The sequence below is a fragment of the Clarias gariepinus genome, chromosome 20, assembly GCF_024256425.1.
Source record: "Clarias gariepinus isolate MV-2021 ecotype Netherlands chromosome 20, CGAR_prim_01v2, whole genome shotgun sequence".
Taxonomy (NCBI): Eukaryota; Metazoa; Chordata; class Actinopteri; order Siluriformes; family Clariidae; genus Clarias; species Clarias gariepinus.
In genome coordinates, this window is record NC_071119.1 from 19,144,185 (window position 1) to 19,154,956 (window position 10,772).

Here is a 10,772-nt window from a genome sequence, read left to right on the forward strand (position 1 = left end):
TATCACTTACACACTTATCGTCTTTACCACTTTATCCTGTATTCAGGGTCGCAGGGGGCCTGGAGCCTATCCCAGGAGACTTGGGGCATGAGGCGGGGTACACCCTGGACAGGGTGCCAATCCATCGCTGGGCACACACACACACACACACACACACACACACACACATTCACATACTAGAGGCAATTTGGGAACGCCAATTAGACCAATCTGCATGTCTTTAAACTGCAGAAGGAAACCCACCAAACATGGGAAAAACATGCAAACTTCATGCACACATAGGCGGGAATCGAACCTGTTCAGGAATCGAACCTAGACCTGGAGGTGCAAGGCGACATGCTAACCACTAAGGCACCATACTGCCCTTATACAATAACTTGTACATAACTTATATACCAGGAAACTGATGACAGGATCATGTGCACCCAGGGCTCATTTTTTCCTGTGGGGAGCAATGGCCAGCCTGTATGCTCCAATCCCACAGAAAAGCCATTGTAGCACACATTGTTGAAAAAGTTAATGCTGCCTATGATAAAAAGGTGTCCGGACACTCAGCACATCACTGCTTGCTGTTCAGGAGTTCAAGATTGTTGTCTCTAAATTCCACAGATTTCAGCCCAATCGAGCATCCATAGGATGTCCTGGACCATCCTCTTCCGATCTCTAGCAGCCATCCTTGCAACTTCCACTGCTATAACATCCTGGTGCCAGATATTACAGAATCCCTTCGGAAAATAGATGTAGTCACGCCTCAAGGGGCTGAGGTGGAACAAGGGAAACAATACTGGGCTTAATGTTTTAAGATTTTAAAGATAATATTATGATACAGTATGTGTATAAGAATAAAACTAAAGCACGAACTTTCTGACCAATCAGATTTGAGGATTCATACGACGTGATAAAATAAAGCATGGTGAGCTAGTTCACCAGTAAAGTTTTTTTTCATATTACTAACTGCAAAGTCACATCTAACTTATCTATTTACATACACAAACACAATAAATGAAAATTGCAACCACAAGCTTCTTTATAGATCTTTCCAACCAAACATAAAAGCTTAGTTGTGCTATTTAAAGTACACTTTCAATATGGAATCAGTAGACGCTTATTAGATTTAAAGCCTTGTGCTTTTTCTTACCTCAACTTCCCAAAAAAAAAAAAAAAAAAAGTGTGTGTGTGTGTGTGTGTGTGTGTGTGTGTGTGTGTGTGTATGTGCGTGCGTTGTGTGTAATCGATAGCCAAAGTGCAGGTGTGATTGTTTGAGTATCTAAGGGTGTCAGCCTGCCAGGCTTACAGGCATTGATCATACTATAAAAAGTCAACATTATCCTTTATGGTTGGATAGCTTAACACCCAGAATCCCCCACAGTCTCTGTAAACGTGCAGGAGACATTGATCAGTGAAACCTAGAAGGTAACTTACTGTGTGTTTGTGTCCTTCCAGAGTAGTTTAATGTTAAAGACTCTACAATATAAAGTTCTAGGTGCTGTTTTATTCAGCTTATACCCGCTGGACCGAAAGCAGGTTCAAAACAGGTTAGTCTCCAAACGGGACGAATGATAAGGGCAAAGACTTTTGAACAGATTTTTAAACTAGGTCCGTAGAGATGATTAGGAACAAGTTTTAGCCTTTACAGCGACCACTTTACTTACTCTGATGAAATCATAACAGGATTTCAAAGCTGATGAAAAATATATATATAAATAAATAAATAATAATAATTTCTTTTTCTCGGGAGAACCGAAAACTAAAAACCCTTTTTATTTTAGGATGCAGGCTTGAGCAGCACCGCGTTTTATTATTTGTGTAATTAAGTTGAACAAAAAAATTTACTGCAATTGCTTTTAGTTTCTGGGTGATGTGTTCCGTACAGTAATTAAATAAAGAACTACCTGATTTGTTAAAATAAAATACATTCAGCCAAAACACAGTATTGGTGCTGATGAATTTTTCTTTTATTCACATATAATGTGTGTATATATATATATATATATATATATATATATATGAGTGTGTGTGTGTGTGTGTATTTGTGTGTGTGTGTGTATTTGTGTGTGTGTGTGTGTATTTGTGTGTGTGTGTGTATTTATGTATGTATGTGTGTATGTGTGTGTGTGTATGTAAGCATGTGTGTGTGTGTGTATTTGTGTGTGTGTGTATTTGTGTGTGTGTGTGTGTATTTATGTATGTGTGTGTGTATGTGTGTGTGTGTATGTAAGCATGTGTGTGTGTGTTGGTTTTTGTGGTTTAAGAGGACTTTTGACCTGAATACGCACCAGCATTAAGAGGACATTTCCGTTTATGAGGACAGGGGCCATGTCCTTATAAATCCGACCTTGTAGCAGTCCTTATCTCAGTCTAGGGATCAATTCTGTACCGTTTTTGGCCCCATGTCCGTATAGACCACATAAACCTGAAAAAATACCACACACTGTGTGTTCTCTAACCCCTCCATGCGCCCCTGTAGACCGGTCGCGGAACTGCACCTACGTCATTAAGAATTTGCATATACACACAAGTGTAAGTTTTCCCGGTCTCTGATTGGCTGGCTACAAGAATCCTCGGCGGTGATTGGCCAGCAGTAACAGGAGAAGCGCTTCCGCTAAGGGGCGGGACCTTAGAGGGACCGTGCACATATAAGGCCTCGCTAAGAGGCGGGACTTCCTTTAAGACACAGCTGCAGGTGATTTAATACAGCGGGGTTTTAATCCTCGGAGTTTGTAAAGTAATATAACACACGACGAATTAATATCGAGTTTGGACTCTCTGCACCCTGGAGAAGAGGACATCGGTGTCGGAAGCCGCTGGCATATGAAAGGTGAGTTATAACGCCGTTTAATCGGTTTAATTACTGCACGTGAGTTAGTTTGGTTTGTTTAGTCAGTTAAACGGCGCCAGAAAGTGTCGCGTGCGCTGTTAAAGGCGCGCGCGGATACATATAAGTGTTTAAAATATTAATTTAACTTTTGGTCAGTTAGTTTTAAGCTGTTTTATTATATTTAATATATAAATTGAGCGTGTGACACGCGCCTGTGACGTCACGGTAGCGCGTCGTCATGACTACAGTCTTTGTTTGGGGGAGGGGGGGTGAGGGGGGCTGAGAGGGGACTCACAGTACAGTGTTCTGGTTAAGATAAACATATAAATTAACACATATTATAAATAAACACAGATTAATATGAAGTTGACCATAAATGAAGTGGTATAAAGGAGGTTTTCCTCTGTGAAACAGTCTGATTAAAACATGATGATGATGATGAGGAGGAGGAAGAAGCCCAGTCCACTGGAGGAGGCCACTCACTTCAGCCTTAAGAAGGAAGATCAAGATGGTCTGGAAGCTCAGTTTATAAATGAGTTTAAAGGTAAGTGTTACGTGTTCAGGTGGGATTGTTTAATTAATGATTAATGTCTCAGGTACATGACATGCTGTACTCCTCTTATTTAGGGAGAGGTGTGTTTAGTTGTACTGACTTTGATAAGGGAGATTTCCTATTGGAGTACAGAGGAGATCTCATAAGCAGAGAAGAATGTGAGCGGAGGCGAAGAATATATCATGATGCCCTCAAAGTGTTCATGTATGAATTTCGATTCAATGGCAAATTCCTTTGGTATGTACAAATATTATATACATGGGGGAGATGTGGAAGTTATTTGCATGGTTATTTAGCACTAATGATCAGGGCTCATGTTCACCAAGCGTCTCAGAGTCGGAAATCGCTCCTACTGCAATTCCTAAATGGCCAAAAACTTCAGAATGACGCTATTTTGGCCTTATTTTCATGAATGGGGAGGGGTAAGAGCTATTCACCAAGATTCTTAAAATAGGAAATCATTCCCATCTTCACCAAAATGTTGGAGAGCGCCTGAGGTGTCCTAACTGGTTGGGAATAGTGAGGAAGGGGTGTTGAGGCAGAAACACGTGAAGAGGAGAGATGGTTTAGCAGAGCACAGAGCTCATAACGGGCATGTTTAGACAAAAATGGGGGTGGGGGGAGTAAAACTTTTTCTCTGGTTACTAATTCCAGCAGTCCGAAATAATAAATTAAACTTCACAGATCATGCACATTTCCCCACCATGCAGCATGAATGCATAATCCATGGCACATATTAAAATAATTATATTATATATACATTTAATCTTGTATTAAATTATTTAAGTGAACTGTTTTCTTGTTTCCTTGTTATGAGCAGCACTTCATCGTTTCATTAGCATGGCGCATCCCCATGTTTCTCACTCCTCAGGGGTACGTGTGACAAACTGACTGGTTACTCTGATGCTTTTACATATTGCATCCATTGACTTTTTATCTTTAGAGGTAAGAGTAGGACAGAATATTACTTCAATTATTTCTTTACATTTTACTCCCTTCGCCACAAGCAAAACACTCTCATCCTCTCGTTTTATTTGAAGTCATGTTGATCAGATTATGACTGACCTAGACAGCTTTATTATAGGGGCTTTAATCAGTTGTGATTGGAGCAGTGTGATTAGAATAACGTCATGCAGCGAGTCACGCATCTATAGGTTTTGTTCATGTGCATAAAACCTTCACATAACTGCCGCTGATTTTAGCATTTCACTTTTTCACCGTTTAAAACTTTGTACACTCTACAACACCTCCTATAATGTGCAGACTACTTTGCGGCTCTCAGTGTCGTAAAAAGTGACGTCTCACACTTTCCTTGGCGCAGTCTTACTCCTTGCCGAAAGTAAGAATAGAAAGCTTTATAAATAACCTATATGTCCTTCTCTGAGGTGAGTCTTTAGTCCTAAATAAACTTTGATTCCTATGAGTGATTCTGAGATGCTTAGTAAATATGGGCCCAGTTTTATTTTCTTAAAGACCATTGACCATTAAATATTCAATGATCATCTTTTCAAATAATATAATATTCGATGAGAAGCATTTGGTGCTGATATTCTCAGTTGTTGTGTTTATTTGGAATAAGAAGTATGTATTATTGTAATAGTAATGTATCATTAAGAGATTCACTGTCATTTGTTCAGTGTTGATGCAGCCCTGGATGATGGCTCCCTTGGGAGACTGGTGAATGATGACCATATAAAACCAAACTGCAGAATGAAGACCATCCGTGTGGATGGTAACTCTCATCTTTGTTTATTTGCCATAAGAAGCATCTGTCCTGGTGAAGAGATCACATACAATTACGGCGATTCTGAGTGGCCATGGCGATGCAAGGTATGTAGATGTTAGTAATTTTGTGCATTATTTTAAAGGATTGGTGTATATTAAATGCTTTAAGCAGTTTAACACACTTAACATCTGGTTTCTGCCAGAGAATGTGTCTTACAGTATGTTGCTATAAGTTCAGGAGCAGGATGCTAATTTTTCCCTTCAAAGTTTTTTTTTTTTTTGCATCTTTTGTCTATGGAATCATGCTCACTGTGTTATTAGGGATAGTCCATAAGGACGCTAGTTTTTGGGACAGTGTTCTGTATTAGCGTTTATAAATTGGTATCGGGTCTAAAACAGTGCTGATGTGCCTGTTCGCATGCAACATGTTTAGCATTCATTGCGTAAACATTGGCACATGGAGAAACACAATTGCAGCTCAAACTGTGAGCTAAATAGCGATATCCAATATTTAGCATGTCTGTAATGTAAGTTAACTGACTTTTGATAAATTCAATATTTAAGTTTGCATATACAGTAGTATAGCCTGAGTCGACTGATTACATGAAATAGCATAAAAATATTTTTGTTTGCTTGCTTTATGCCCGTAAATATTTAAAACCTTCAAAACTTTTTTTAGATGACATCGTCTAAGAATTCACCACCTCCAGAACAAAAAGATACAGCAGATAAAAAGGCATCCAAAAAGGTGATGTAGAAAAGAGTAAAGTGTTATTCTTACGATTACAGTTACTCTTACAAATGTGTGCACTGTTTATTATATCTGTGCACAGTGTGGACATTGTAGCGTTTTTATTTTCTGAATATGCAAACTTTGACTTTATCTTTTGTATACATTGTTTGATATTCTGCTGGATAAGTGTTTTTTCTTTCTCTTAGTAAAAGTGTTTCTGAATGTGAAATTTTATTTCTTAGTGCCCGATAAGCGAGTTGCCATCAGACAGTGCTGCCTGTGAAGAACTGACCGTAGTAACAGATGAGGTAAATGAATTATTCTGCATTCCAGTAAAGTCGTGTTTGTGAGAACTGTGTTGACGTACACATTTAGTGCAGTGTTTTACCTTTCTGTAGCTGCATATAACCTGATAATTGTTTTGTTCAGCATTCTACCCATGAATTAAACACCACATCTCAGTCAGAAGTCAGAGCTGAAGTAGAATTTAATATTCAAACCCTTTGCCTGTAGTAGAATATTTTTCTTTTTCCTGAATTTCAGGTTACCCTTGGTATGGCCCAATTGTCCTCAGAGAAGCAGAATTATATTGAGAAGAACGGTGGGGAGAAGGTAATATTGAGAATTACATGATTCAGGAAAATGATTACCTGTAGTCTTTACCTATTGAGCTATAAGTCTAATACCTGGATGTTTTCTATTCTTAATATTTTCAGGTTTATCCTGTCAAAGAGTCGTTGGTTAAAGAGGAGCTGAGCTTTTACTTATTAACACAAGGACTTGAACAGGTATTTAAATATTTAGATGGATTTGTTAGACATTATTTACAGTATTTGACCTTTTTTATTAAAACTGGAACAACACATTGTCAGTATAGGTTTTAATACTGTGTGAATGTGTTTGTATACACCGTTCCACACTGTGCCTAACCCCGGGTTATCATCTTTCTAAACCCTACTTTTAACTTCATGTAAAGGAGTGTTTCACACTTGAAATTAAGGAGTGGGATTATCATCGCATTTTACCTGTTGTTCTAAAACACTGCTCTGTAGCAGGATCCACACCGCTTTTGCAGGGTTAACACCGCATTGTGGTGCCAAACATGTACAGTGTGGAACAAAGCAGGGGTAGAATGTTATGACTTGATACTTAGCAACATACAACCAATTAGAAAGGCCTTGTGTAGAGTCACAGAAACTGACCAGCGTACACCTCATATCAATAACTCTACACGCTGTGTAAACAACCATATCACCATCTGAGGAAAGTGTGAATACTGAAAGAATACTGTCATAAACACCTAAATTGGAGTAAAAAAAAAAAAAACATTGCAGAACTCTTAAAACAGTCGAATTATTATTGGGAAAGTGTTTTGTAGTGTTGATAAAGTTGTGTAAGACATAAATCTGTTTTATAAGGACATCCCCCTGAACATGTTCTAAGAGTATGTCCTGACTGAAGAATCTGTGTGTTGTGAGTTTTACAAAACCCTTGTCTATGAGGACACTAGTTATTATTGGGACAGTGTACTGTATTAGTGTTCATAAAATTGTGTATGACTGAAACCAGTTTTAAGAGAACACTGTTTTATTAGGACATCCTCAGAACATGTTCTCAGTGTTTGATCTGACTGAAGAATCTCAGTGTGTTGTTAGTTTTACAAAAACCTTGTTTATGAGGACACTTGTTTTTAACAGGGACATGGGGTGGGAGATGATTCTTTGGGCCAAGGAAATGCAAAATTTTAATTTAAAATTTATATATAGAAACACAATTGCAGCTTAAACTGTAAGCTGAATAGCGATAGCCAAGATTAAGCATGTCTATGATGTAAGTTAATTGACTGATGTAAGTTAATTGACTGATGTAAGTTAATTGACTGATGTAAGTTAATTGACTGATGTAAGTTAATTGACTGATGTAAGTTAATTGATAAATTAAATATTTAAGTCTGTATATACAGTCTGCCTATACAGGAGTATAGCCACTTCTGTGTAAAAGGTAGTAACGAAATAAGATTGCTAAGTCGACTGATCACATGAAATGGCATGGAAAAAATGTTTGCTTGCTTTATGCCTGTAAATATTTTAAACCTTTACAACTGTTTTTAGATGACATCATTTAAGAATTCACCGACACCAGAACAACAGGATACATCATATAAAAAGGCATCCAAGAAGTTGATGTAAGTGACACTTTTTTTTTTCCTTACGAGTACAGTTACTTTTGACAGTTAGTCAAGTTCTTCCACACCAAACGTGCTCATCCATGTCTTTATGGACCTTGCTTTGTGCACTCGTGTGCAGTCATGTTGGAACAATTAAATTAAATTTTATTTAAATAGCGCTTTTAACAATTGGCATTGTCCCAAAGCAGCTTCACACAATCAGGAACAGGCAGGGGACATCCCTAACCGGTCCCCAAAAAGTTGAAAGGATGAAATTGTCTAAAATGTCTTGCTATGCTTGAGCATTCAGAGTTTTTCACTGGAAATAAAGGGCTGAAACCCCTGAAAAACAACCTCACACCAGTTCCAACATGACTGCACACCAGTGCACAAAGCAAGGGTCCATAAAGACATACAGAACATCAACAGATGCCTTTAAAAAGCTCTATACTTCAGAGAGTTGATTTCACACACTGCCTTAGTTACACTGATTGAGGCCAAATTTAACAAACCATTAACACTATCATTCACCCAAGATGTACAGTGTCTTCATCAGTTCCTTGAGAAGACTGCAAATATGGCGTTTGGGAAACTCAAAGAAACATCATCTCAGGTCTACATTGATCTTGCCAAAGCAACACTTGCAAGAATGATTGTTTTTAATCATAGACATGCTGGCGATGTGTAAAAAATACTGCAAGTTTTCAGGAAAGGGACAGTACTGCTCTTCATGATTTTGCCCTGGGCCTCAGCAAATTTTAACAGAAACTCTGCAGTCATTTTAGTCCCTGTTTGATGTTGTGTGCATGTTAAACACATTTTGACATTTCTCATGTCACTTTTACTTTAAGGTGAGATTGTGACAGTGTGAAGCCAGTGGACCTGATGCTGAAGATAACGTTCCTGCTGGTGCCTCTAATCATGTAGGTATGGACTCATCTTAATGTATATCTGTACATTTTTAACCCATAATTGTATTTAGGGAATAATTACCTATAGACTAAATGTTTTATATAGTTGAAATGTTTACATTTATTAATTAGTGCATGACTAGAATATTGTTGAAATTAGAGATGCTATATTTAGGACGAATTTAGTTATTTCTTTCCTTTAAATATACTTTTCCTCTGTATTACACAGCTTTAAATTTGTAATCAAGCAAGTTGTTAAGTGGTTAAACTGTATATGGTCAGGTTTTATAAAGTGTTTTTATAATTTCCATTAAATATGTGATGTCCGTACTGTAGTGGCAATATTTTAAGGCATATGCTGTATGTATAGTGTTGCAGTACACAGGGAAGTTCCTATTATGCAGATGTACAATTCAGGGAGATTATAGGTAAAATCTCTTTCATATTGACACCAATATGCATAAAATTACCTTTTATAAAACTTGAGAATGTACACTTGAACTACTTGTTCAACTTAAGTCAATGAAACCTTATTTACAGTTGAAACCAGATATTTACATACACTTTCAGAAAAAAAAAGTTCTTTCTTTACTGAAAAAAATAAGGGTACAAAACTTTTCCTGTTTTACTTTGATTTAATGTTTGACAGTAAAGGAAAAAAAAAGGGTTTTTTTTATTTAGTATTATTAATTAATTTTTCAAGTGCATGTAAATATCTGGTTTTAACTGTATATAGCTTTTCCCAATTGTCAAAGTAGTAGTTATAAAGCAGCTTTACGTAGAATAAACATGATGGAAATACAGAAAAATCAGGAAAGGATAAATAGTATCACTTGGCTGTAAAATGACTTGGCTTGACTTGTTGCACCACTCATTTTGGGCCCCACTTTGGCCTATTTTCGGTCCAGCAAAAAGAAGCCCCAGACCTTACATTTCCACCACCATGCATCACTGTTCGTAGAATGTTCTTTTTTTAGAATTCAGAGTAGCAGTGATCAATATAGGTTGTTTTACATATTGTATTTTCTTCAGATGTTTGCTGGCCATATAATTAGAATTTTGGGTATGTGCTTAAGAACTGTTGAGGTTTCTTATCAGTGCATTGCTTATGTCTTGCAGGTATTCAGAAGATGCCCACTGAAACACCTCCTGAAGTTTCTCAAGGTACCTGAGATTTTACATTGGAATATAGCCAGCAATGTAAGTACATGAACCTCCCACAAAATTCAGGCTTAATAAAGTAAGTATTCTTATGTACAGGTAATGAGTCCAGGACAAAGATTGGGAACCCATGAATAAGTTGAAGAGTGTGTTGGTCCAATGCTGAGATTTTTTTACAACTGTGATGACACTTTTGAAAGCACATATAACTAAAGGGAAACTCGGCACTTTGTCTGAATGCCAGCAGTGTTAGACTTTGTAAGAAATGGAGGTCTTTGCTTGAAAAGGAAAGCCCAAAATAAGTGATACACAAGCAAGTACGTTATTTCTTTGAGATTTTTTTGTCCACTTATTTTGTTTTTCATTTACATATGCAGCAGATTGTTTTTAAATTCTACAGTTGTTCTTAAATTCTGCTTTAACATTTTATTTTGAATAACTGGTTTAGGTTTCATCTTATGTTTTATTGATTATATATATATAGCTATGCCTTATTTTATTTAGGTTGTTTTGAATGGTTCAATGGATTAAGATGCCTATGAAAGTACATAGTTGTACATGATGGATGTCTGTTTCTTCACTTGGCATGCTTGAACTAAAAAAAAGTTTTTCAATATTATTATTTCAATATTATAATAAAAATTTAATATAATAGTACTTGTGTTTATCCTGGCAATGCACTGTTGTCAATTTTGTGTGTTGCA

General features: G+C 37.1%; 1 long non-coding RNA gene across 2 annotated transcripts; it reads left to right on the forward strand.

The window, feature by feature from the left end:
- Positions 1-7,989: 7,989 nt before the first annotated feature.
- On the forward strand, positions 7,990-10,539 carry LOC128508717 (uncharacterized). Of its 2 annotated transcripts, none has more exons than XR_008355942.1 (3): positions 7,990-8,014; positions 8,848-8,923; positions 10,027-10,539. It is a non-coding gene; the product is annotated as an uncharacterized LOC128508717 (long non-coding RNA). The 2 variants fall into 2 exon arrangements; XR_008355943.1 differs by having other exon boundaries at positions 8,848-8,919.
- Positions 10,540-10,772: the final 233 nt, after the last annotated feature.